The 25,335-nt window shown below is 34.8% G+C and overlaps 1 protein-coding gene and 1 long non-coding RNA gene across 2 annotated transcripts in view; both read right to left on the reverse strand.

Annotated features, from left to right (window-relative positions):
- The window catches only part of col23a1a (collagen type XXIII alpha 1 chain a), a 55,217-nt gene extending 36,905 nt beyond the window's left edge, over positions 1–18,312 (reverse strand). The window contains exons 1-3 of the mRNA XM_073854508.1: positions 18,292–18,312; positions 3,420–3,446; positions 1,175–1,201 (exon numbers count right to left, since the gene is read on the reverse strand). The gene's annotated coding sequence lies outside the window, so the exon portion shown is untranslated. The remainder of the gene's footprint in view (positions 1–1,174; positions 1,202–3,419; positions 3,447–18,291) is intronic.
- Positions 18,313–21,732: 3,420 nt separating this feature from the next.
- Positions 21,733–25,335, reverse strand: part of LOC141350080 (uncharacterized) — a 118,294-nt gene continuing 114,691 nt past the window's right edge. The window contains exon 3 of the long non-coding RNA XR_012358032.1: positions 21,733–21,770. This is a non-coding gene — a long non-coding RNA (uncharacterized lncRNA). The remainder of the gene's footprint in view (positions 21,771–25,335) is intronic.

Here is a 25,335-nt window from a genome sequence, read left to right on the forward strand (position 1 = left end):
AATATTACATAGAAAGAGGCACAAACAAATTGTTAATTAGTGCTGTTATTTATTCGGACACTGCACATTTTGTATATCTCCCTCTCATGTGATGTCTATGACCTGATTTAAAACAAGGCAGATCACCGTAATGTGATCTAAGAAAGGCACAGCAGGTGCATGCTTGCAAAAACCCAAAACTAGTCACTTTATCACACCTGAATGAGATCTATGAACTCGGTTGACTGATTTAGGGCAAAACAACATGACAAAACTCTTTCACAGGAAGCAACAGATTAATGACACTTGGAGGTGGTCTCTCTTACAGATGTCCAATAAGATGAAGTGGTTTACTTTACATCAGACAAATGGGCATTCATCGACAGTGCTAAAGAGCATAACTGGCTCACTAAACGTTTGCCTATCCAAAAAAACACACGTTAACAATGATGAATTTGCTCTTATTTTAGTGTGTAATCCATTATTTTCATCACATTTACGATACTGACATATAAGTACACGGCACTCTATGGCATTTGACCTTATATCTAAGATGATAGATGACCTAAAAACGTAGATGTAATTTCCCACGATGCCATGCAAGAATAAAACCATAATTTCTCATTTGCATAGTATGGACTTATAGCTGGCAGATGTGCATGAAGTTTGCCTACTGAGAGGGCACCTTATATCAGTGCGTCCCAAACTGGGGGGCGTGAGAGCCCCATTTGACATGCATCATAAATTCTATGCAATTAAACCTCAGAAAAATAAGGCTACTAATAGGGTTGCAAAGCTTGAGAATTTTGGAAATATTCAAAGTTGGAAACTGAAGGAATTAAAGAAAATACTTGTAAATTCTGGCTAGTGTATAACAACCAAAAATTTGCTTCCTCGACATCTGACACAATTTCAACCATGTGCCACAATGACACATATAATCCAGTGTATTTCCAAGGAAGTTTCCAAAATTCCCAGATTTATGCAACCCAGCTACTAACCATTGTATAGTTTAAAGTGTTTTACTTTTATTGAATTCAAATTCTAAGTTTGAAATTGTTTTATGTCATGAATTTTGTTTGGGTGCGTTGGAAGGGTATTACGGCGAAAAGTTTGAGAAACACTGCCTTATATAAACCAAAAAAACTCATAAAAGGTAAACATTAGCCACAGAGAACATATAAATCATATTTACCTGGCTTCCTTTAGGTCCAGGAGGACCCTGTAAATAAAGAATGAACAAATCACATCAGTAATAAAACCTACATCTAAAATGTAAGTTAATCCTGTATTCAAAAAATGAATGCCAGTATTCAAAAATGATCCCAGATGTCATGAATTGTTTTGGCACAATTTATTTGCATGTTATTTCAGTACTGCTGATTCAAGTTTAAAATGTTCAGATCTTTAATGTTCAGATATTAAATGAGCTATTTTGTATACATTAGGTTATTAAAAAGATAAGAGATCTAAATTGATGTATAAATTCAACATAATTGGGATGCCCCATGAGCTATCAAGAGAGCAAACTTTGATAGCTCATGGGGCATCCCAATTGTTTTGAATTCATACATGAATTTAGATCTCTTATCTTTTTAATAACCTAATGTATACAAAATAGCTCATTTAATATAATATTGAAAAGAGCTTTATCTGATATTTCAGCGCAATTGATGAAATGAGATCGCACAACTTTCACACGCTAGCAAAATGAAACTAATGAAAGACGCGGAGATTACCTGCTTTAGTTTTATCAATGAAAGCCTAAAGATCTGTACACAATGTGTTCGCACTAGAAGTCAGAAAAGACGTAAAACATTGTGTTCATTACCTCAGATTAGATAAATACGTGGAGAGTAGACAGTCTCGTGTGGCTGGTCAAACACATTCAACCACATGCGCGTTTACACTACAAAAGCAATCCGATTGTAAGTGTTTTCGACTATCTATGTGGTCGAAAGTGGATGAGCTCAAACCATTTACACCTGTCTTTAGCGTCGTCCACTTGTGATGCGATCAACGAAAACACAAATCTTAACACCAAGTGTAAACAGTACCTTAGATGCAGGGCCATTTTACACCTGATCACTTCATGTGTTTTCTCTGATCGGATAGCTATCTGATTTGTTAAAACTGTGCCATTTACATTTGGCCACATAAATGCATCTTGGCAAAACAGATATAAATCCAATCTTCTACTCCCTTGCAAAATGCAAATACACAATTTATTACTCCGCCTTAAAAAAAACTTAAGACGACGTTTATGCAACAAAAGGCAGCACTTACTGTATGTTGTATTGTATGCTGGGCAAGAAACGCGCGTCTCCTTGCTCGGCATGAGCTGGAGCGCGCATTACAGGGCAGCAGGAGAGTGACAGTGCTATGATTTAACAACAGATCCATGACGAGGCAAAGCGTTCACAAAACTCTCTATCGTGTCATCTTTGTTTGTTTGCCGGCTAACTTCCAGATGACGTGTTTGCGTTTGGAAGGAGCAGTGTTGGGGGTAATGCATTACAGGTAACGTGCATTACGTAATAATATTACTTTCTGAAGTAACTAGTAAAGTAACGCATTACTCTATAAATGTACACATTAATATTTAAGTTACTTTTTTTTAAAGTAATGCAAGTTACTTTTCAGTTTAATTAATTAGATGAAAAAAATGTACTGCATTAAACTTAATGTATTAACGTAGAATTACACACTCTATGCGTGAACAGTTTCAGTCAGAAATGGAGATGGCAGACCAGAGCTTAATATTTTTGCGATGGAAATATGCTCTCAGTCACAGTAACTTTAAAGTACTTAGTAGTAACGCAATTAGTTACTTTTTTGGGGAGTAACTTAATATTGTAATGCATTATTTTTAAAAGTAACTTTCCCCAACACTGGTGATGAGTTATGCGCTGACATATGTGGTTTCATTACCCAGATGTATTTACACTTGTCCAATTTCGTGTGAAATTTGTCCCAGAAGACCTCCTGAAGTGGTTTGAGCGATCGCATTTAAAATTTTAAATCCGTCTCGAAAACGTTTCGGATGGCATTTACACCTGGCCTTTTTACGATCGGATAGCTATCCGATCAGAGAAAACCCATGAAGTGACCAGGTGTAAAAAAAACCCTTAGATATTAAAGGCTAAGTGAGTAATTTCCACACCGCTCACCATACAGAATATCAATCAGATCTTTTCCAATTTTTGATAAACATAAAGTCATATTAAAAGTAAAAGTATCTCATTCATGACTTTTCTTTCTGGTGGGACATTCACCCCTGGATATTTCCTTCCAGAGTCTCACACAATTTCAGGTCATTATAAAGAGATTTCCTGTAGAAGTGTGAAAAAACACCTAGAAGCTTTTATCCAAACACTTGAACATCTGTCTCATCACACATGCATTGCACTGCACAACTTTAAAAGCTGGGAAATACTCACAGGTTTGCCATCCAGACCGAGTGGACCCTGAACAGTGGAAAAAGACAAAAACAGATGATTATACCCCAGGAGTCCGGCAGACAGCCTGTTAGAATAAGGTTACGTGCAGATGGACTGTGAAAGTAAGCCAGCAAATCATTCAAAAGATGATAAAGAGCAGGAGAAAAATGCAGAAATAAAACTGAAAAATATTGTTGGGCTATCATGCCATGCCATCCCTATATGTAGATGGTGATCGGACACAAATAAGACGTTTCTTCCATCAAATAGATACATAAATATAATTTTGTGCCATACAACACCAAGATTGCCTTTCTTATGATGGGATTAATGCATATGAGATGCAGAACTACACTACACCATGACACAACACTGCATTGCTTGTTAAATTTTGGAGGGTGGGTATGACGTCCCATCAGTCAGCACTTCATGACCATCAGTCAAGAAGCTCTAAAAGTAGCAGTGTTACAAAATAAATCATATGAGTGTGAGAGGTCATCATAATGTCAATGACCTTTGACCTTTAAAGCATATATCTGTACTATTCCACATCTTCTTCCAAGGTTCTTTCGAGTTAAGAAGCACTTAGAGATTAAAAATTGATTTCATAATTGGCAACAAAAAAGGACGACATAATGCGATATTTAGATCATCTGTTGGTCCGTAGGGCTCACCAAACAAAACGAAATGCATATGCTTGAGTCTTTACATTGATATATATGGAACTCAAGGTTTGGGGTGACAGGCCCTGAAGACAAATGGAGAGAGGAAACTTTAAACTTCAATGAAGTGTATGCGTATCCAAACCTACTGAAACATCCTGGCCTAAAATCACTAAAGCTCAACTTCTGTCTTTGAATGGACAGACAAAAGATGGAAGAGTCCACCGTGGACCATAAACCATCCCTGCACAGAGGTACGTTCAGGACAGCATGAGAATTTGTTTTACGGATGTGCCAGTAGATCCGATCACCACATCTGGGAGCATTTATGCGGCCTACTGTGGCAACTCCTCACGGTGAGCAGACACCATCTGCACACACAGGTCACTTCTGGTGGACTTCCTGGAGAAGAAATGGATGAACGGGCCGAGACATTTACTCTGATTTATGATCATTGGAGCTCGGGTCTCAGACCATCAAACTTCATCATTCATGAACGAGGATAGACCTTCTGACAGGCCACCAATTCTGGGTCTCTTAGTGCTGACCCCAAAACCCAAAACTTCTTGAATGATTAATCCATCGTGGTTATTGGGGGTTTAAGTTATTTTATTAATATACCAGCAAACGGTAGCTATCACAGCCAAAATTTGAATATATGCTTGGCCTGAGCCTTATTTCCAGAAGAGATTTTTAAAGAAACTTTGGCCACTAATCAAGAAACTAGCAATGCCATCGCAAACATAGAGAAATGTTATAAAACACTCAGAACTAAAGTTAAACATTTACATTTGGACGTATTGATTTTGTAGATGCTTCTATCCAAAGCTTTAAAAAAAAAATCCCCAGAAGAATGCATGATTTCACACCCACTGTAGAAAAAACTGTTGCAGGTACATTTTTTTATTTAATCAAATTGATATTACAATTAATTTTAATAGGGCTGGGTATAGATTAATCTAGAATCTAGATTAATCTCATACAAAATAAAAGTAATTTTTTGCATAATATATGAGTTTGTGATGTGTGTAAATATTATGTATATTTAAACAGACACACATACATATATATTCATTTAAGAAATGTTTTATTTAAATATAGTTTTTTATTTATATATCATTTAAAATATATAAAAATATAAATAAATATATATACATATTTATATATACATAAAAATTACATACAGCACAAACTCATATGTTATGCAAAAATTTACTTTTGTTTTGTATGAGATTGATCTAGATTAATCTATGCCCAGCTCTAATTTTTAACTTTCTTAAATGAAGAAGTGATTTAATTGTATGTTAATTATAAATTTTATTAATGAATGTTTCATATCTTGAATATCTTGTACATTGAACATATAGTAGTAGGCCCAGATTTAACACATATTACCATGCTTTAAGTGCATTGGATCGTTTTTTGTTAGCAAAGCACTTAAATTTTTATTATTGGCAATGAAAGAAAAGTTTTGTGTCGCCCGACTCAAATATGATATGTTAAGTATGTTCTTAAGAGAGTCATGAACTGTAAAATATTCTTTTGATCACACAGCGCCTGAACATTTAAGACTCAATTTAACTGGAAGGAATCATTGATTCGATCCCCCCCAGATTTACAGCGTTGAGCCCACCACGAAGTCCAATTTTAGCAAGAATGCTTTTGTAGGCATGAACTCGAAGCGTTTCGATTACCCTGCGATGAATTTGCAATTTATAGCAGAGTTGAAAAAACTTTAACACTGGCAAAGGGCAACAGACAAAAAAGTCATTATTTAATTTTCTTGTGGCTTTACTGGTAATCTGAAGCTTCTTTGCACTTTGTGGTTAAATATGTTTGGCAGTGTTCGAATTATGTCAAAGATTATGGGGGTCCCTAGCTAACTCAAACATTTTTTGTTGATCCAGGATCAACGTTTCAATCAAAGAAACCTCAAATTGCCCAGAACTCAAACCCTAACCAGTTTTACCCATCAAATTAGTGTGAAATAATAGCTTGAGTTTTAAAAGCCCCTATCCTAAATCTAACAATCTGTCAGTTCCTCCAAAAATAGTGTGAGGCACAGATTACATTTATTTCAGACAGAATTTTTTTGGATTAGTTTATGATGAAATTGGGACAGATAATGGACAGCATCGCTTTGCGCAGCACAAGAAGTTTTAATTAATGTAGTATTTTAATTTTAATACAACGTAGAAACCGCGCCCTAATTTATATATTTATATTTATATATTTATATTTATATATTATTCCTCCAGTCACTATCTGCTGTGTGTTTACCATCATTTCTCAAAATATCTTCTTTTGTGTTCATAAGAAAAAAGAAATTCATATAGTTTTAGAACAACATGAAGATGATTAAATTATGACAGAATTTTTATTTTAAGGTGAACTATCCCTTTAATTCAAACACAGATATTAGGTTAATAAATTGATTTTTCCTGCATTCCTTCCTTGGAATTTGATTAAACACAACAAAATATAATGTTCAGAATTTATGTTAATTTAAATTTTTTATGAAGTTTTGTATTAGATGTGTTCATTAAATTACGACAGTTTAGTCGTGACATTAAAAAATACTGATTGCGGTCCACGTAGAACTGACGCGCTGTTAAAAATTTGGCGAGCTGCACGTCAGGCTATGCAAAGGCTACGTTCAGGCTACGGATATCCTACGGCGTAGCCTACACATGACTATAAATTGAACTTTAGAAATAATGGAATTATTTTTCTTGACTGTAACAGAAATTTCAACTTTCTGGACTTGTGAGGAGTTTAAAGCACCACTAAAGAGTTTTTGCTCTTTGCTCCCCCTACAGGTTGGAAGCGGAGTTGTCCATTACCACTGTCATAAATAATTTAGCCCACTGCAGCAAATGTGGCTCTGATTGGATTGTAGGTCTGCCGTAAAGCAAGTTTTTGTAGTTTTCACTCGAAATACAGGACCGCGACCCGACGGTTGGAAACTTTTTTAGTGCGGGTTTGGCCGATAGAGGGCTGCAAAGCGAATGTGAAAGTGTCGTTCACCCTGTTTCGAGTGGATGAACGACCGAAACTTTTTTGGAAACGTTATTTTTAGGTAAAAAAACTCTATAGGATTGCTTTAAGGAGTATAAATTATAAAAATAAAGTTGAAATAGCTTAAAGGTGCATTTTGTAAATTTTAGCGGCATCTAGTGGTGAGGTTGTGAATTGCAACCAACAGCTCAGTCCACTGCTCACCCCTCACTTTTGAAACGCATAGAGAAGCTACGGTAGCCGGCACCAGAAAAACATGTAATTGACGGGGACAACTTAGCAAAAAAGTTTGTCCGTTAAGGGCTTCTGTAGAAGCATGGCGGCACAAAATGGCAACTTCCACATAAGGGGACCTCGGTGTATGTAGATAAAAACGTCTCATTCTAAGGTAATAAAAACATAACGGTTCATTATAAAAAGGTTTTATACACCCCTGATAATATAGTTTTGTATATTATTTTGCATTTCTGTCAAGAGTTCCTTTTAAAAATTACACACTGCACCTTTAAGTTATTTTAATTTATTTTTTTATAATTTATAGCAACTCCTCACTACACTGTAAAAAGTAAAAATTTGGATCAACTTAAAAAAATTATTGGTAACAATTGGTAACACCTGAGAAATGTACGTTTATTTAACTTAAAAATGTACTTTTAAACTTTTAGGTATTACCTAAAAAAATTGAAGTAATTTTTTTAAGTTGATCCAACTTTTCACTTTTTACAGTGTACCATCCATTTTTGTAGCTCCAGATATACTGCTTTCCTCCTTAACGCATTGATTTTGTACAAAACTCATTCATCTGAAAAGTGGCCTGAATACCTCTGATGTCAGCAGGAAATGTGACGCTTCTTACCATGTTTGAAGGATTCGCTCACAATGCAATGCTAACAGAGTTAACTTACAGAGTCCGAAGCGGGAAGAATTATGATAATGTCGGTCTTTTCTACATCACCAATCCCAGGAAGTAAAACTGTTGCCTACAATCCGTGTGTTTGTTTTAGTCCATGAAAAGAGATTTACGTTGGAGACGATAACTCGCATCATCATTTACTTTGGGATTTGTACCTTTTGCACATTGTTAACATGTACTAATACACCAAAGGAAATGTAAAATCATCAATCGCACCATAGTTGCTCTTAAACAGACACTTTTTTATAGTTTAATTAACAATGTTTAAAACCTTCTTACTGTGATTTTTATTTGATTTCTTTTTACAAACAGAATTAATTTAATTTAAAATGTCATTTAAGCGTTTTAAGTGTGGCTGAAATTTCCAATATTTTTGAGGGGTCACTGTACTGTATGATGGGAATCCATTTGTTCTAAACATGTGCCGGGTTGCATGTCATGTGCACATGTGGTCTGTGTGTATGTGCGTGTGTAGATATCTCGCCATTGTTCTTGTTCATTCAGGTGGTGCCCACATGCTGTCTGAGCTCATTTGAAGCTGTGATTTGATTAGCAGTATGGTAAACAGACTGTATTACCCCCAGAGTCAGACGGGAATCTTTCTCACATGCTCGTCATTGCCTTCTTTAATAAATCACCCTTTAGGCTTTCTTATTTTAACACAAGTTTTTTCTCTGACAAGGACAGTGAGAAAAGAAAACCTGTTTAAGTCATTGATGACGGGAAAATAAAGTCACATTAGTTACACATGCATGGTTACTTGATTGTAAGTTAAGAAAGATGTTTATTCTGATTAGGGATGGGATGGATGAAAATTTTATATCATGATTATAGTGACCAAAGTTATCACGGTTATCAATACACTGCAAAAAATGATTTTCAAGAAAAAAATTCTTGATGAGCAAAACGAGTCTAGTTTTTAGACCAAAAATATAAAGTTTAAGTGATTTTGTGCATAAAACAAGCAAAAAAATCTGCCAATGGGGTAATCAAAAAAATCTTGAAAATTTTTCTTAAAAACTACATTCAAGAAAAGTTTGCTTACCCCATTGGCAGTATTTTTTTGCTTGTTTTATGCTCAAAATAACTTAAATTTGATAGTTTAGTCTAAAAACTAGACTTATTTTCTCAGGTCATCAAGAAAAAGCATCTTAATTTAAGAATTTTTTGATATTTTTACTGAAAACAAGACAAGAATACTAAGAATTGTTTTTCTTGAAAATCATTTTTTTTTTGCAGTGTATTATCATGGTTTTGTTTAAATGAGATGGAAATGTTCAAAAAGAACTGATAAACACACTGAAAACATTTAAAGAAGTTTTAATTTTTTTAAATCACAATTTAATATTTTATGTCCCTGAAATTATTTCTGTGGTAAAAAAATAAACAAATCTGGGGTGCGTTTCCCGATAACGTTGACTCTTAGCGCGCTACGAAGACTCTTAAGTTAAACCTTAACTACAGGTTTACATTTTCTAGGCGTGTTTCCCGAACTGTACCTTAGCGGGTTTCTTAAGGTATACTTTCTTACGTACAACGTTACCAGGTGCTGTCCATGGCGATGGTGCTGAATAGGTTGATATCGATTGCTCGACAATCAATTATTCACTTAATGTAATAGGTACTTTGCGGCGTTATGAGAGAGCGATGTTATTTATTATAAAACGGTTAGTTCCAATCCTTGATTCTGATTGGTCAATAGGTGTGCTTTATTCACAATAAAACACTGCTATGACCGCTTCACCCAACGGTTCTATTTAATATCACTGCGCCAGCAACACCCTTAGCAACACATAAACATATAATGAGACAAAGTCTGAGAACAGTTTGTTGTTTTTATTTGAACTTTCATGTTGTTGTTCGCAGTCAGGGACTATTTTTTCAAGCGGAAGGAATGCTTTTATTGATTTAACTTCATGAAAGTTGCACTAATATGTTTTTTACTTTAATATTGTGTGGTAATCGTTTTATAAAAGCAATAAGGTACTCGAGGCAAGTGCTGTATCGTGAATAAGTAACGGCTGAAGGGGTTGCAGGCACTCCGCTTCGCGTCGTGCCTAACAACGCCCTTCAGCCGTTACTTATTCACGATACAGCACAGCCTCTCGTACCTTATTGCTTACTTAAAGTATGTGCTCGGACACTGGATGCGCAACAGTGCGTTTACAATGCGGGTAACGCTTAATGGACGCATTTCTGGAGCCGCGCCTGTCAGTTTACCTTAAATATAACATAAAAATATATATTATATGATATATAAAAATATATTATGATTGTTTTAGATTTTAGCTTTGATTAGTTTTAATGTGGAAAATGTGTTGACCTTATACAAGCAATGATCAAGTGGAGCAGTTTCTTTTGAGTGTTTATAAAGAATATGATATGCAGCTGCCTCAAATTAAAAACTTCGATACAAAGTCGACTTAACATCAATAATAATATTTAGGAAAATCAACAACTATGATTTTGTGATGAATGTGCTCCCGTGGCATGCGATTTTACATGATTTGTTTTATTGCAGTTAAAATAGCCGATAAACTAAAGATTTAACGGATTTGAAATGCACAAATGAAATAGTAAGATTCGCTGTATAGCTGCCTGCCATAGTTTCACAAACTTCTAAACCCAAAGTGTTTTTTTAATAGTTTAAAATCTAACAACCATCAGTGTAATGATGTCTAATTATGTGAATTTTTTTATTCTTTAAATAAAAAATGCCTAATTTAACACGGAGTGTACTTCAAGTTTTTTTAACAGATATTTAGTTATATAGACTGCAATATACATAAGCTTTTATCACAGTCATGGTCATGGCCCCTAGCGGAGTCAAGTGGGATAAGGTATAGCTAAGATTGCTCCAGACCAATCTTCCGAACGAATGACTTACAGAAGTGATACGTAACTAAGAACGTTTCGGGAAACACGTATTAACGATAAGGTACAGCTTAAGGTACAACTTAAGAACGACGTAGAGCTAAGAAGGTTTCGGGGAACGCAGCCCTGTCTAATCAGGGGCGGCGTTTGCGTATGGCAGGGTATGGCAGTTGCCATACCCTAGCATTCAGACAAAACACCAGAAATCAACAGGCTATAATGAAGCTCATTAAAAATAATGTTAAATATTTTCAGTAGAACATATCTGAACATTGGTACATCACTAATATGGATAATTTACGCGTGTGCTCGACTTCATGCTATAATACAGGAACCGACATGTGGATGACATCAACGTGCCGCGAGAGCGGTCTGAAAGCAAACTCTTCCGATGATTTCTCGCCTCATCCTCGCGGTACTTTGATGTCATCAACGTGTCGTTCTTGCAGCGCAGCTTGAATTGTGCAGGAGGTTTCATGATGACCGCTGTTGTAATCTTTATTTTCGCAAGTAAACTCCTTTTTTTGTTTTAACATTTAAACAGACTCACGGTTCTCCCCCACACTCGCGCAATGCATATTGCATACATTATTCCAGAAGTAAAATGATTTGTTCTCTGTGGAGAAATAAACATGTTCTCTTACACTGGGAAATTGTAGCGCAGTCGAAGTGAATTGTATAATTATTTGCGCGCGTTTTTGAATATGGCGACTTGTGGAATAAAAACTGCACGACGACAAAAGGTAAGACTTGTTTTTGCATTTAGCCCTGTTTTACTAAGAGTTTTATTTAGTGTTTTAGTCTTAGTTGGTTAGCTGGCTGGGTTAACTACGTGTGCTCTATCACATCATTAAAAGTCTTTATTGTGTTTTTATAAGTGTTTATTGGCGGCTGTCAAGACAAGATTTGTGAAGGGATGTTACAGTATGTTTTGATATTATCTTGTTTTAGTTTATCTGTTGCTGGAGTTGCACTTGACAACATTTGAAAAGCATTTTAAACAACAATGATTTCTATTTTTGTTTTTCATTTGTATTGCTTCCGTATTGTTGTCAGTAAGTGTACATCCGTGCAATCATAGTATGATTTTATACAGGTTGGTGGAGTATGTACACATATGGATATAATGTGGTTTCATAGATTCGTTATTTGAATGGCCTTCTTGTACGAAGAATTTTTGCCATACCCTAGGTTTTCGTGAAACGCCGCCACTGTGTCTAATACGTTTACCGTGAATGAATACAATACATTATCCCTTAAATGCACTGCAAAAAATGATTTTCAAGAAAAAAATTCTTAGTATTTTTGTCTTGTTTTCAGTAAAAACATCTAAAAATTCTTGAATTAAGATGCTTTTTCTTGATGAGCAAAACGACCCAAGAAAATAAGTCTAGTTTTTAGACCAAAAATATCAAGTTTAAGTGATTTTGTGCATAAAACAAGCCAAAAAATCTGCCAATGGGGTAAGCAAAAAAATCTTGAAATTTTTTCTTAAAAACTACATTCAAGAAAAATTTGCTTACCCCATTGGCAGATTTTTTTTGCATGTTTTATGCTCAAAATCACTTAAATTGGATAGTTTTGGTCTAAAAACTAAACTTATTTTCTCGAGTCATCAAGAAGAAGCATCTTAATTTAAGAATTTTTAGATGTTTTTACTGAAAACAAGACAAGAATACTAAGAATTTTTTCTTGAAAATAATTTTTTTGCACTGTATCTTGTTTACAGTAAAAATATCTAAAAAAAATTTAAATTAAGATGCTTTTTCTTGAGGAGCAAAACGACCCAAGAAAATAAGTCTAGTTTTTGGACCAAAAATATCAAATTTAAGTGATTTTGTGCATAAAAACATGCAAATATTAAATCAATTTGCACAGATTAATTAGTACTTCACCTCCCACGTGACATCATCAACTATGTTGTTAAACCAACATTGTTCAAATGATGAATGTGCGACAAAGTTACTATGCTTTCGGGAAACAGTCGTGACAAGGTAGTTTGTTTATCCAACGGTGCATCGTACTATGGTCGTTCAGCAACGAGTTACGTCGTTGTTTGGGAAACGCACCCCTGAGCATTTTGGTGGTGGGTTCACCATGTGCAAGATCCCCTTACGTTTTCACAGGGTAGTTTAAGTGACAGAAATTGTCAGGGGAGATGAGGAGAAACAGGATCAGCAAAGAACCCCAAATGTATCCGAGTGTTACCCACAAATTTATTTTTCCAACATGCCATCAAAGCCAGAATCTGTTGTAAAGTGTTTATGAATGTTAAATGCATGCTAGTGGTAATCTTTATTTGGGCGCCAGTAGAAAGGAGATGAATTTTATATACAGTATAAAACAGTTCGGTAAAAGATAGTCCCTTTGGAGACGAGAGAGACTTCATAGGCATTAGATCCAGATGATTGGTCCTCTCTCACCGGTGAGATTATGGGGCTTGAGTTTCTTTCTTACAGAATGCGGAAACCTGAACAAAAGGAGGTCAAATATTTGTGCTCCTGACTGCTTTACAAATAAGATGTGTATATTTAGACTGATCTCCTTTCTCTGTTAAATAAAATTGGAATTAATGTGTTTTTTAACCATAAACCACGCAAACACATTGTATTATACCAAATACACAAAGTAACTTTGTTTAGCGATGAAATGCACTTTCATTTTAATCAAATACATTTTAGTTGAAAACGAAGTAAATGATAATTTAAAAAGTTGCCTTATCAAGTATAAGTTTAAGCATTAAAAATATTAACTGAAACAAAATTTTAACTAAACTTTCAAATTAAAATTGAAATAAAAATGACATTTAACTGAAATTAGCAGTATTAGTTTGAAAAATGTATAAAAAGCTAATAAAATAAAACCTTGTGGCAAAATTACTAAAAATGTAACTAAAATTATCCTGAAAACTAAAAACGTATAAATAAAAGTTAATTCAAAATATTAATGCAACATTTTTTAACTTTCTGCTAAGATATATGTGATTTTTGCATTATGAAATCATGCAAGTCCCGCATATTTTGCGCACGGAAATCTGCAATTTATGCTGCAAAAGTGTGGTGTATTTGATCAAATGCGGCCCCTGCATAAATATGCGGCCTTTGGCTGATTATGCGTTGAATCATGTGATTGCATAATCACGTTTTTCTGGATGTACTGCTTTGTAATACTTATTTAATTAAAATAAAACTAAACCTAAAATAAAAAACCAAACTAACTCAAATTACATACTGTTTCGAATGATATACTTTTAAATAATTTCCCTGAAGTGGTTTAAAATAATTAAATTAATTACAAAGAAAACATTTATTTGCAGACGTCACTTTTGTATCTCACGCAATGACATTTCACAGGTATTAAAAGATTTTGTGGGGCCACTGTGTGCATACACAAACTTCCTTTTTGGCTCCTGTTTCTCTTTCATCAGCTAAGCTTTGCTCACGAGACTTCTGGCCATTGATATGACGAAGTACGACCTAAACATTTCTTTGTGAAATTTATACTAAATAAGTGTGTGATGCACACACAAAAACACAGGATTGTTTTACTGGGTCTTTCCAAAAACGTAATAACTTTTATACTGTACAAACTGTTTATCCTATTCCCTTTCCCTAATCCAAAACCTCACAGAAAACTTTCTGCAATTTTACATTTTCAAATATACACCAATAGCCTATAAGCAGTTTTCTCATGGGTACCAAAAATGTCCCTTCAATTTAAAAAAAATGTATCTTTGTGGGGACATTTAATACCCACACTACGGTTAACCAGGTACGCGCACACAAACACACCCACCTGTCTATAATTAGCAACAGACTTTTCCCGGCAGACGTACAAGTCTGGGAAACCATGAGTGTTACTCTTATCCTAAGTTGCTGGCATGAATGTGCCGGCCTGACATATGCAGTTATCTGGACGGTGATCTGGTAGTGGATGCTGTGTGGCATATCATTACAAACATCTCTGTGATAATTATGACACAGCAGGGACGAGAGAGAGAGAGACAGAGAGAGAGAGAAAATAATAATAAGATAATAATATCTGATGTGTAATTGACTGCTAAAGACACGCAGTAAAGCTTAGTCACAACTAAGACAAATATACTCTCTCTTAAACTCGTACTTCACACCACAGTGACTAACCAAACACTGCATGATAATCTGAGCCAAACCAACTAAACCAAGGGCTCCTCAATTAGAGACCAGACAAAACAAAGGTAAAAAGTCTCATTCGCTTTGTGACTCAAAGCAAAATAACCACAATTTGACCCCAAATTGACATGTTCCAGATCGGCCTGCAACTCATCACACTAATCCTCTGATGTTCTCCTGAAAGCCACTAGAGGCCACCAGACCACCAGCATATCAGGTGACATCAATTACAACATTACACCTCAATCTGCAATCTATCCCAAAGACCCTTGGAAAAAAACGTAAAAATAAAGGCCTGAGAAATGCTCTTAGCTGTATGGCTCCATAAAGCACCTTCAACATCACCAGAACCTTCTTTGTCAGTCCTTCCAGAAAAAGCTTTTTTGTGATTGCCGCAGGCAAAAATCCTTGATCTTGCGGCACGTCTTCTTAAAAAATATATTTATGCAATTTTATGCGATGAAATTGCGCGAACTTGCAAAAACTGTTTGCAGCTTTTGAATGATGTTCACGTCACATAATCACATCACTTTATAACGTTCCCATGGCAACAGAGGACATGGCTGCGCTTGTCGTGTGAAGTAAATGCAATATTTTTTAAACTTCTGCTAAGATATATGTGATTTTTGCATTATGAAATCATGCAAGCCCCGCATATTTGCACACATAAATCAACAAAATGGTTTTAGGCAAAGAACATTAATATTTATGTATACACTAAAAATAAAGTAAAATATAGATTTTTTTTGCTTAACTGTCTCTGTCCCACAGGGGGGACATTTGGTATTTAAACAAATAATTTCTTAGCCTTAACCAACACTAATATGGACAAACTACATATATTGTTGAAAAGCTCAGAATGAGGTTTTCAAAGTTCACAATTTTGCAAAAATAATGATATAGTATGAGAAATTATTTAAAATTTCATTTGCCAAAAGGGGTTTTTACATATTTATTATTAGACATCCTATAAACCCGAAATGTAGTAAATGTAAGAATGTAGTTTTCATATTTCAAGGGCATTTGATGATATAAATTTTGAAGTGACAGTCATTTTTGTTAAAGGATTAGTAAATTTTCTTAAAAAAATATTTTTTTACTCACCACCATGTCATTGAAAATGTTGATGTCTTTCTCTATTCAGTCGAGAAGAAATTATGTTTTTTGAGAAAACATTTCTGGATTTTTCTCATTTTAATGGACTTTAATGGACCCCAACACGTAACAGTTTTAATGAAGTTTGAAATTGCAGTTTCAAAGTGCAAAAGTGCATATTTTTTATTTTTCTTGTCAAAAATGACAATCGTTTCGCTAGATAAGACCCTTATGCCTCGTTTGGGATCATTTAGAGTCCTTTGAAAATGCAATTTTAGACTGCATTAAAACTGTTAAGTGTTGGTGTCCATTAAAGTCCATTAAAATGAGAAAAATCCTGGAATGATTTCCTCAAAAAACATAATTTCTTCTCGACTGAACAAAGAAAGACATCAACATTTTGGATGATATGGTGGTGAGTAAATTATCTTGAATTTTTTTAAGAAAATGGACTAATCCTTTAAATATCACTCAACCCGTAGGAATACATATGATGTATTACTATTCACTATCACTTATTATAAATCTTTAAAAATCTTGACAACCTATATATCACTGGAAAGCTCTAAGAATGTAGTTTACATATTTCAAAACCTTTTTTTTCAGTAATAAAGATGCTATGATGGTAATTTATTAATTTGTGATTTGTGAGTAAGCAGCAAACCGTTGACACCTAGTGGCCTTATTTGGTAAAACTACTAAAAGTGTTTCAAAAAACATTGTTTTTGATTTCAAGTTGAAACTAATTGGCCTTATTTTCATAGCATTTTGAGAGTAAAACATTTTAATTTTGTGGGTTTTTAACATAAAATGTGTACTTTATTGCATTATTTTTATTTTTTTTAATTATATTTCAGTTTAATATTCAGAACTCAAGACACTTCAGTAAAAACTTTAAAGTGTCTTCTTTAAAAAAAAGACCAAGACTTTGCTTCTAGACCAAAGAATGGAAGAGTTAAATTAATTTGAAAGCGCACATCACCTTAAAGGGTTAATGTAGTCTGAATATAAGATTATATTATGAATAGCCTACAGTTTACCTAGCAAATAAAATTTGTTCCATGTGTTTCTTATTTAAAATATTTAAACAATAAAAACGAACCTGCGTCCAGACAACAATCTTTAGATGTGTGCTGGCAGAGGTCAATGTTAATATAAATATAATAAAATAATAAAAACCAAGAGAAACCAGTTGATATAACCTGGTGGGGAGTCCCACGCTGGAAACCAAAAGAAAACATAAACTGCTGGTGATGCTGTTTTTTCTGTACAGTCACATGTAATGATTTGTCTATGGCCAATCCATTTTCAACACCCGATTTCTTTTCCAGTACCTCCATTTCAGGGTAATCCAGAAAGCAGGAAATTTTTTATCAGAGCCCCTAAGTATCTCTGGTTCAGTTTCCCGGACACCAGTTTAGCCAATGGCTTGTACTACGGTAAAACATTTTCAACAGAGAAACATCATTAAGAATGTAATTAAAGCCAGAAGTGCTTTCTCGTATCCAGGAAATTGAGCATCATTACGGTTCAAGCAGCTGAAACATCAGCAGTAGTGTTAAATCACGCTATTTTTACACTGCGACTATCAGACACTATATGACAAGATGTGCATAATGTTGATAAATAAAGTAAAGGGTGCAGTAACTTGTTTTGCAAATATATTACTGACAGTATTACTAACTTATCTCTGACTGTACTACACAAATCATTAAACTGCACAAATTTAAAACTGATGTTTAGTAGGGAAGCAGGAGAAAATGATAAAGTTAAGTTAAAGATCTGTCAAGATTGACAGTAAGAAGGTAAAGTTGGGGTAGAAAGAAATGCAGCTCCTTAAAGGGATAGTTCATCCAAAATAAAAAATGTGATCATTATTTACTCACCCTCAAGTTGTTACAAAGCTGTACAAAGCTGGTTGGTAAACACAAAGGAATATATTTGCAATCAAGCAGGAAACAGGAGCACCATTTACTTGCATAGGAGAAAAATACTATAGAAGTCAATGGTGCCCAGAAATTGTTCAGCAAAACCAAGAAATGTATATAGGTTTGCAACAAATTGAGGGTAAGTAAATGATGACAGAATTGTAATTTTTGGGTGAACGCGATCCCTTTAAGAGAAAGAGCCAGAAAGAAAATAATTTAAAGAGAATTTACCGGGTAACCGTCTCGTCCATGTTTCCCCTGTACAAATAAAATTGGGTACAATAAATTAATGAATATTTAACAACTTTTAATCTTGTGATGTATACACGATAACATCACTACAGCTGTTATGTTGTTTATTTTGATGCAGATTTTTTTAATTTAAGTTTTTATAAAGTACAACCAAAAGAAAAAACTATTAATAATTTAGATTAACTTGGATTAAGTAAACTTTAGAGACCAATTAGATTACTCGAATATAGAAACATTTTAAAACCTGTCAATCTTTTTAAAGTAAACGTTGTGTGTGTTCACTAGTGGGATTAACAACATTTTGAAGTTTGTAAGTGTTTCTTGACGTCACAGAAAAAATAAACTAGTGGAGCACTGCTCTACAAAAGAGCAGAAACTAGATGTGAACGTCCACGTCAACTAACCTAAACTGTTAAAAGCTGTCACATAATTTGACATCTGTAAGCATTGCACTGATAGATGATGTCATGACAGACAAATTAGAGGCCTGATAACAGTTTGCGACGAGGTGTTGACGGCTTAATTTAACCTACAGTAAATCTAAAGCAGGTGAACTAGTTTGCAGTCGAAATATAACCTGTGCGTTTAACTGCTGTTAGGTTTGAGAACTTGAATCTTTTTCAAGACTTTGAAACATACTCCAAAGTACCAGTAAGAAGATCGATTAAAAGTTTAATCGATTAAAAGTTGTGTTGTGTTGAGATGATCCCAGAAGCTTCATGTGATGTCAACCTTACCATTTTACAGAGATCATTCAAAACCTCATGATGTTGATATGTGAAGTTAAAGGTACTTACTGAAGGTCCTGCAAAATAAACAAACAGAAGAAGTAAAATGTTAAAAATATTATCAGTACATAAAATAAGCCAAGTGACTTTCAGTTTCACATATTTAACATTTTAAAGAATTGTATGTCAGGTGACCCTCAGAGTAGGCAGAGCGATTTAAGATACGTTTAATAGGGCTTAAAGTTGTTTATATTTGCTCTTGTCTAGACACTGCGGCACAGACTCCATGTTCTTACGGTGTGTGCACACCACAAGTGAATTTAATTATTAGTAGATTACATACAGATTCATGCAAAGATGGGAAAACAGACGTGAGGCAAACATAGGTGGAGTTGGGGAGGACAGGGAGGCACTGCCCCCTCCCCAGACCAGAGCCACTTATGATTTTGTCTGAGCTGTTAATGAAATAGAAATATAACAATTCATATTCATTGTCCTTTTAAATTTTATTTAAGTCGCAATGAAACTGAGCGATTGTCAAATTTTCCCCATGGTGACATATATCCGAGTGAAACGGCTTCTGAAATGAAAAAAGGTAGGGTGGGACTTGAATTTGTGCATCGAGAACTGATTGAATCGTTTGAAATATAGGCGTCGGAATTATTATATTTGGGTGGAACAAGGCCCACCTACTTTTTCAGACCAATGATATTGGACCCACTTACTTTTTTTTATTCAGCGCATATGTCTGTTTACTTTTCAGAGCACCGTCAGTCAAATCCATTTTACTTGAGAAATGCAGTACCCTTGTTTCCTGGTAGGTGCCCCCAAACACAAAAGTGAAACTCCGCCTATGGAGGCAAATGCCCTTACGAAAATGTAAATGTTAAAGGAATAGTCTACTCATTTTCAATATTGGAATATGTTGTTGCCTTGACTGAGAATTGTTGATGCATCCCTCTATCATCTGTGTGCGTGCACGTAAGCGCTGGAGCACGCTGCGACGCTTCGATTGCATTTAGCTTAGCCCCATTCATTCAATGCTACCATTTAGAGATAAAGTTAGAAGTGACCAAACACATCAACGTTTTTTCCTGTTTGGGACGAGTGGTTGTACGAGCAGGTTTGGTGGTACAAAATAAAACGTAGCGCTTTTCTAAGCGGATTTAAAAGAGGAACTATATTTTATGGCGTAATAGCACTTTTGGGAGTACTTCGACTCGGTGCAGTAACACCCTCCCTCTCCCATTATGAGAGGGAGAAGGGGAGCGGACTTTTCAGGCGAGTCGAAGTACTCCCAAAAGTACTATTACGCCATAAAATATAGTTCCTCTTTTAAATCCGCTTAGAAAAGCGCTACGTTTTATTTTGTACCACCAAACTTGCTCGTATAACTACTCGTCTTAAATAGGAAAAACGTTGATGTGTTTGGTCACTTCTAACTTTATCTCTGATTGGTACCATTGAATGAATGGGGCTAAGCTAAATGCTATCGAAGCGTCGTAGTGCGCTCCAGCGCTTACGTGCACGCACACAGATGATAGAGGGATGTATCAACAATTCTTAGTTAAGGTAATAACATATTTTAATATTGAAAATGAGTAGACTATTCCTTTAATATTTTTTTTTGCCATATTGATTATAATTGGCAAAACCACGCTGGTACTGCAATAACTTATAATTTCACATCCGGTTGTAAAGCAGAGGAGTGAAGTGAAGACTCTCCTCATCACACAATGTTTTTATTTGCATGAATGAGACAAAAACTAGCAATGCTGTGAGTAATCTAGAGCGAGTAACATGTTGCTTATTTTTAGGGTGGTCGGGGCGGTCAAGTTCACTGTGCCCAAAACAGCTGAAGTTTACCACTTGTGAAACATTTAAGAGCAAGATGGGGAAAAAGTCAAAAGTGAATGTGTGTGGCTTAAAGAAATAACAGAGCACATGTTACATTATAAAAAGACGGGCCGACATCAAAATCGCTTAAATAAAAGATGTTTTTAAACTGATGAGGTTCCAGTTTTTAATGAATGAATTATGTAGATGTAACTGAACAAATCTTTGCACCGACTGGTCCTCTAAATATCTTCCAGGTTTCTCTCTCATTCAAACAAACTAAGTTCAACTTTTCCCTGCCCACTTTACAACAAGCAGGCACAGCTAAACAGAACCACATCTAGCAGAATCAGTGAGAAAATGACCCACTATCTCTATGTAAATAAAGTGTTCTGCCAGTGTTTGATGTTCCTCTCCCAGGGCACTGGAGCTGGAACCGGTTTGAGAAACAGATGTACGAAATTGTCCTTCTGTACAAACGCCAGTTCAACAAGAACGTAGCGATCCTAGATTTAATCGGATCTGAGCAGGAGGTGAATATAGAATTTAATGTACAAACTGTTCAGGTTTTTACTTAAAGAGACCCTGGATGTTTTCGGGCAAGTTGTTTTACCAAAGACTTTTACAAGTGATGCGACAATGAGTCACTTTACAGACGCATGTCTGTCTACCGGATAATTTATTTACAAATCAGCATTTTTATGTACATAGTCGAGTCATTATCAAGCAGTTTAATACCTTTGAATCATCATTACTCACAAAACAGCAATGACTCAAAACCACACTGAATGCTTACGGCCTGACTGTCAAAGATTTAGCAGAACAACAAACATGAAGCGATAAAGAAATATGACTCACCAGGGTCGCCTCTTCTTCCACGTTTCCCAGGAGGACCTGAAGACAAAACATCTTGTATAATACTTTGCATTGTACATTATAAAACAACCGAATAAATGTCTATAAACAACATGCTTATTCGTTTTAAGTCTTCTAGGGCTTTGAAAACATCGAATTGATTGAAACTTGAGTATTTCTGTAGTTTTGTTTTCATATACTGCACATGCATGCTGTTTTTTTCCAGAAAAGCAGTCATTACATTTCATAGCAAGAAAAACATTGACTACACCTCACAAGGAATAAATGTTAGTTTTATTTAATGTATTTTTTATGAAATGAGACAACCTTGCAGTCAACAAATGCAGCCTTCGAAATGAGACGCAACTTTTGTAAGTGGCATTGGGGGGATTTCTCTAAATGCAACATACAGTGAGACTCTTTCTCTAGAAATTTATTATAATTATTAAATATTAAACAGTCTTGACAGGACAGCCTTTAAACTTAATCGTGTGTTTTTATTAGGGCTTTCAAAAGATTAATCGCGATTAATCACATACTAAATAAGTTTGTGTTTGCAAAATACATGTATGTGTGTGTACTGTGTGTATAGATAATTTATTTTATATATATATATATATATATATATATATATATATATATATATATATATATATATATATATATATATTCACATATATATGTAATTTAAGAAGAATTATATTTACAGTAGGTATGTTTTTTATTAATATTGATAAAATAAAATATATAAAAATATATATAAATATACATGTAAATATTTCTTAAATACAAACATTAATGTGTGTGTGTATTTATATATATAAAAAAATCACACACAGTGCACACACAAAAATTATGCAAAAAAAACTTTATTTTGTATGCGATTAATTGCAATTAATCTTTTGAGAGCCCTAATTTTTATACAAAACAATCAATTGTATCTGTTTGCTTACTTTTCTTTTTGAAAAATACAATTTCTTTAATTTTCCCTTGATTATGGGGTGAAATATGACCATAACATTTTGTGTAAGGCTGCAACTAACGTTTTTTCATAATCGATTAATTGGGCGATTATTTTGTTTCGATTAATCGACTATTAGGATACCACATTAATATTTACTTAATTAATTTTTTTTTACTTAAAGGTATAGCGGAGGATTTTCTCGAATTTTAGAAAAGAACCGCTTTCTCGACTTTTTTTAAAAATGCAGTTGCGCAACAGTGCTGATTGACAACTAGGAGGACCAATAGGCTTGATGATCCACCCGGAAAAATAAAATCCTCCGCAATACCTTTAATAAAGCTAAATAAGGCACTAAATTAGGGTATTAATGTGTAGAAGTGTACTTTAAAAAGTGCAAAGCCACACACTACTTCAGAGTTTTACTAATATAATGTTTATGAATTTGATATTTTAAGCCTTAAAAAAAGTTTGTGCAGTTTTAAACAGTCAAACATCTTTAAATGTCAAAATAGAAATAAATAAAACAAATTGAGTCTTCAGGGATGTGCTGGTGAGGAAATTTTGCCCAAGATTAATTAACTCATATAAGTCCAAAAGCATCCCATGACTCCTCACAGCCCAAATAGCAACAACTAATAGACCAAATCCTTCCATCTCTAACCCGCCGAAAAACACCAACCTGCGGAAACCATTTTAAAAGTTGCCCAATTCAGAACTCAGCCGAAAGGCAGAGGACCTGGCAACACTGCGGACGGGGCAACGCCCCAGACCAACTAATCGATAATGAAAGATTTTTATCGATTTTATCTATTAGTTGTTGCAGCTCTAATTTAGTGACAATTTCTCAAAGATTCCACTGAGTCCGGCAGAATCCTATACCACCCAAACATAAGCAGTAACTCGACACATGCAGCAGAAAGGTGTAAAACACATAGCACTTCATGTGTGACGATGGAAACAATCAGGATTAGGCAAATCCAGTGCCACAGATCAACAGAGATGGAGCATGCATGTCTGTAAATAAGGCATCTGTGCCCGTCGCATCACTTCCTGTTTGCGTATATTTATGTCAGAACAAAGCAGACATGGGCATACCTCCCAGACTTTTAAGATCGGTAGCCAAACCCCCCACCTTCCCTTCTCTCTGGTTAACCGATTAACCCCCCTCTATCCCCTGGGCACTAAATCACTTCCATCAATCCCCTCCCCGTCTTTTGGTACTGTGAAATAGAAACCATACCTGTCCAGAGTAAACCAGGAGAAGGGAATGCTGGGATGCTAATGAGCTCTAGTCGCAGACACACTCTTCTTGTTGACATTATTGTTATTATTCCAGGTTAATCAACCCCTGCTGGTTCAGACCCCTATTAGAGATCACTGACTGACAGGAAAAAAGGTCTCGGGTTTTAGCTTCCCCTGCTCTAAATCTAGCACATCTGGCAACAAATACCATCAGGCCATTCAGGCCTAGTGGTTACAAACTCTAAGGGAACCGAATGGTGTCAGGTTTGAACCCAGCAAGAAACAAGTGAGCGTAATTTCAGTGAAATACTAAAGGGAGAGCTTAGTAGGGCTGGGTATCGATTCAGATGTTCCAGATCGATTTGATTTCGATTCACAAGCTTTCAAATCAATCCGATTTTGATTCTCCTTTCGATTCCGATTCTCCGAATAGATGTTCGATTTTTCTGCTTGATTCTCGGTTAGACTCAATAAATATTTAATTTAATACAAATACTATATTTATAAAAAAGAACAGTAAGCATAAGTTTACAAGTGGGTGATTAATAAAAAGAAATTAAGAGCCACAAACCTGTATATTAAACTCTTTAATTTTTGGTACACTTGGGTACATTAAAACAGAACCCTCTTATTTTCAAATGCATACATTTGTGTTAAATACAATACAATTTTTATGCAAGATGAAAAATGTATGTTGAAAAAAGTCAAAACAGTCGCATTCCTTGATCAAACAGGATCAGGTTATTTCATAAAAAAAAAAAAATTCGATTCGTAGCCTTTGAGAATCGATTTTGAATCAACCACATAAAAAAAGATTAATCGAAAAATCTTAGTGTTAAAGATAAATTGCACTCTTTCACAAATGGTGAAATACGGAAAGTTTTACTCTGGGCTTTGTAGGAATGCAGGAATAATTACAGTAAAGCTCTAACAATATAAAACCTTAGATAAACTGTACATGAGAATACAAGAACAGTTATTGTTAAAATAATTAAAGGCATAGTCCACCGAAAAATAAAAATTCTGTCATCATTTACTCACCCTTTAAGTAATTAAATAACATTTTTTTGTTCTGCTGAACACGAATGAAGATATTTTGAAGAATATTTGTAAGCAAAAAGATCTGGGGCACCATTGACTTCTATAATAGGAAAAAATAATACTACGGAAGTTAGTATGAATGGTGCCCCAGATCTGTTCGGTTATTAACATTTTTCAAAATATCTTTATTTGTGTTTAGCAGAACAAAGAAGTTATACAGGTTATGAAAAACTTGAGGGTGAGTAAATGATGACAGAATTTTCATTTTCAGTGAGCTACCCACTTTAACTCTTTCCCCGCCATTGAGCCAAAACGTATGTTTCAATAATCATTCTGAATCTTATCTCTAACAAAATT

This window comes from Misgurnus anguillicaudatus, chromosome 16, assembly GCF_027580225.2.
Source record: "Misgurnus anguillicaudatus chromosome 16, ASM2758022v2, whole genome shotgun sequence".
In the NCBI taxonomy this organism is placed as follows: Eukaryota; Metazoa; Chordata; class Actinopteri; order Cypriniformes; family Cobitidae; genus Misgurnus; species Misgurnus anguillicaudatus.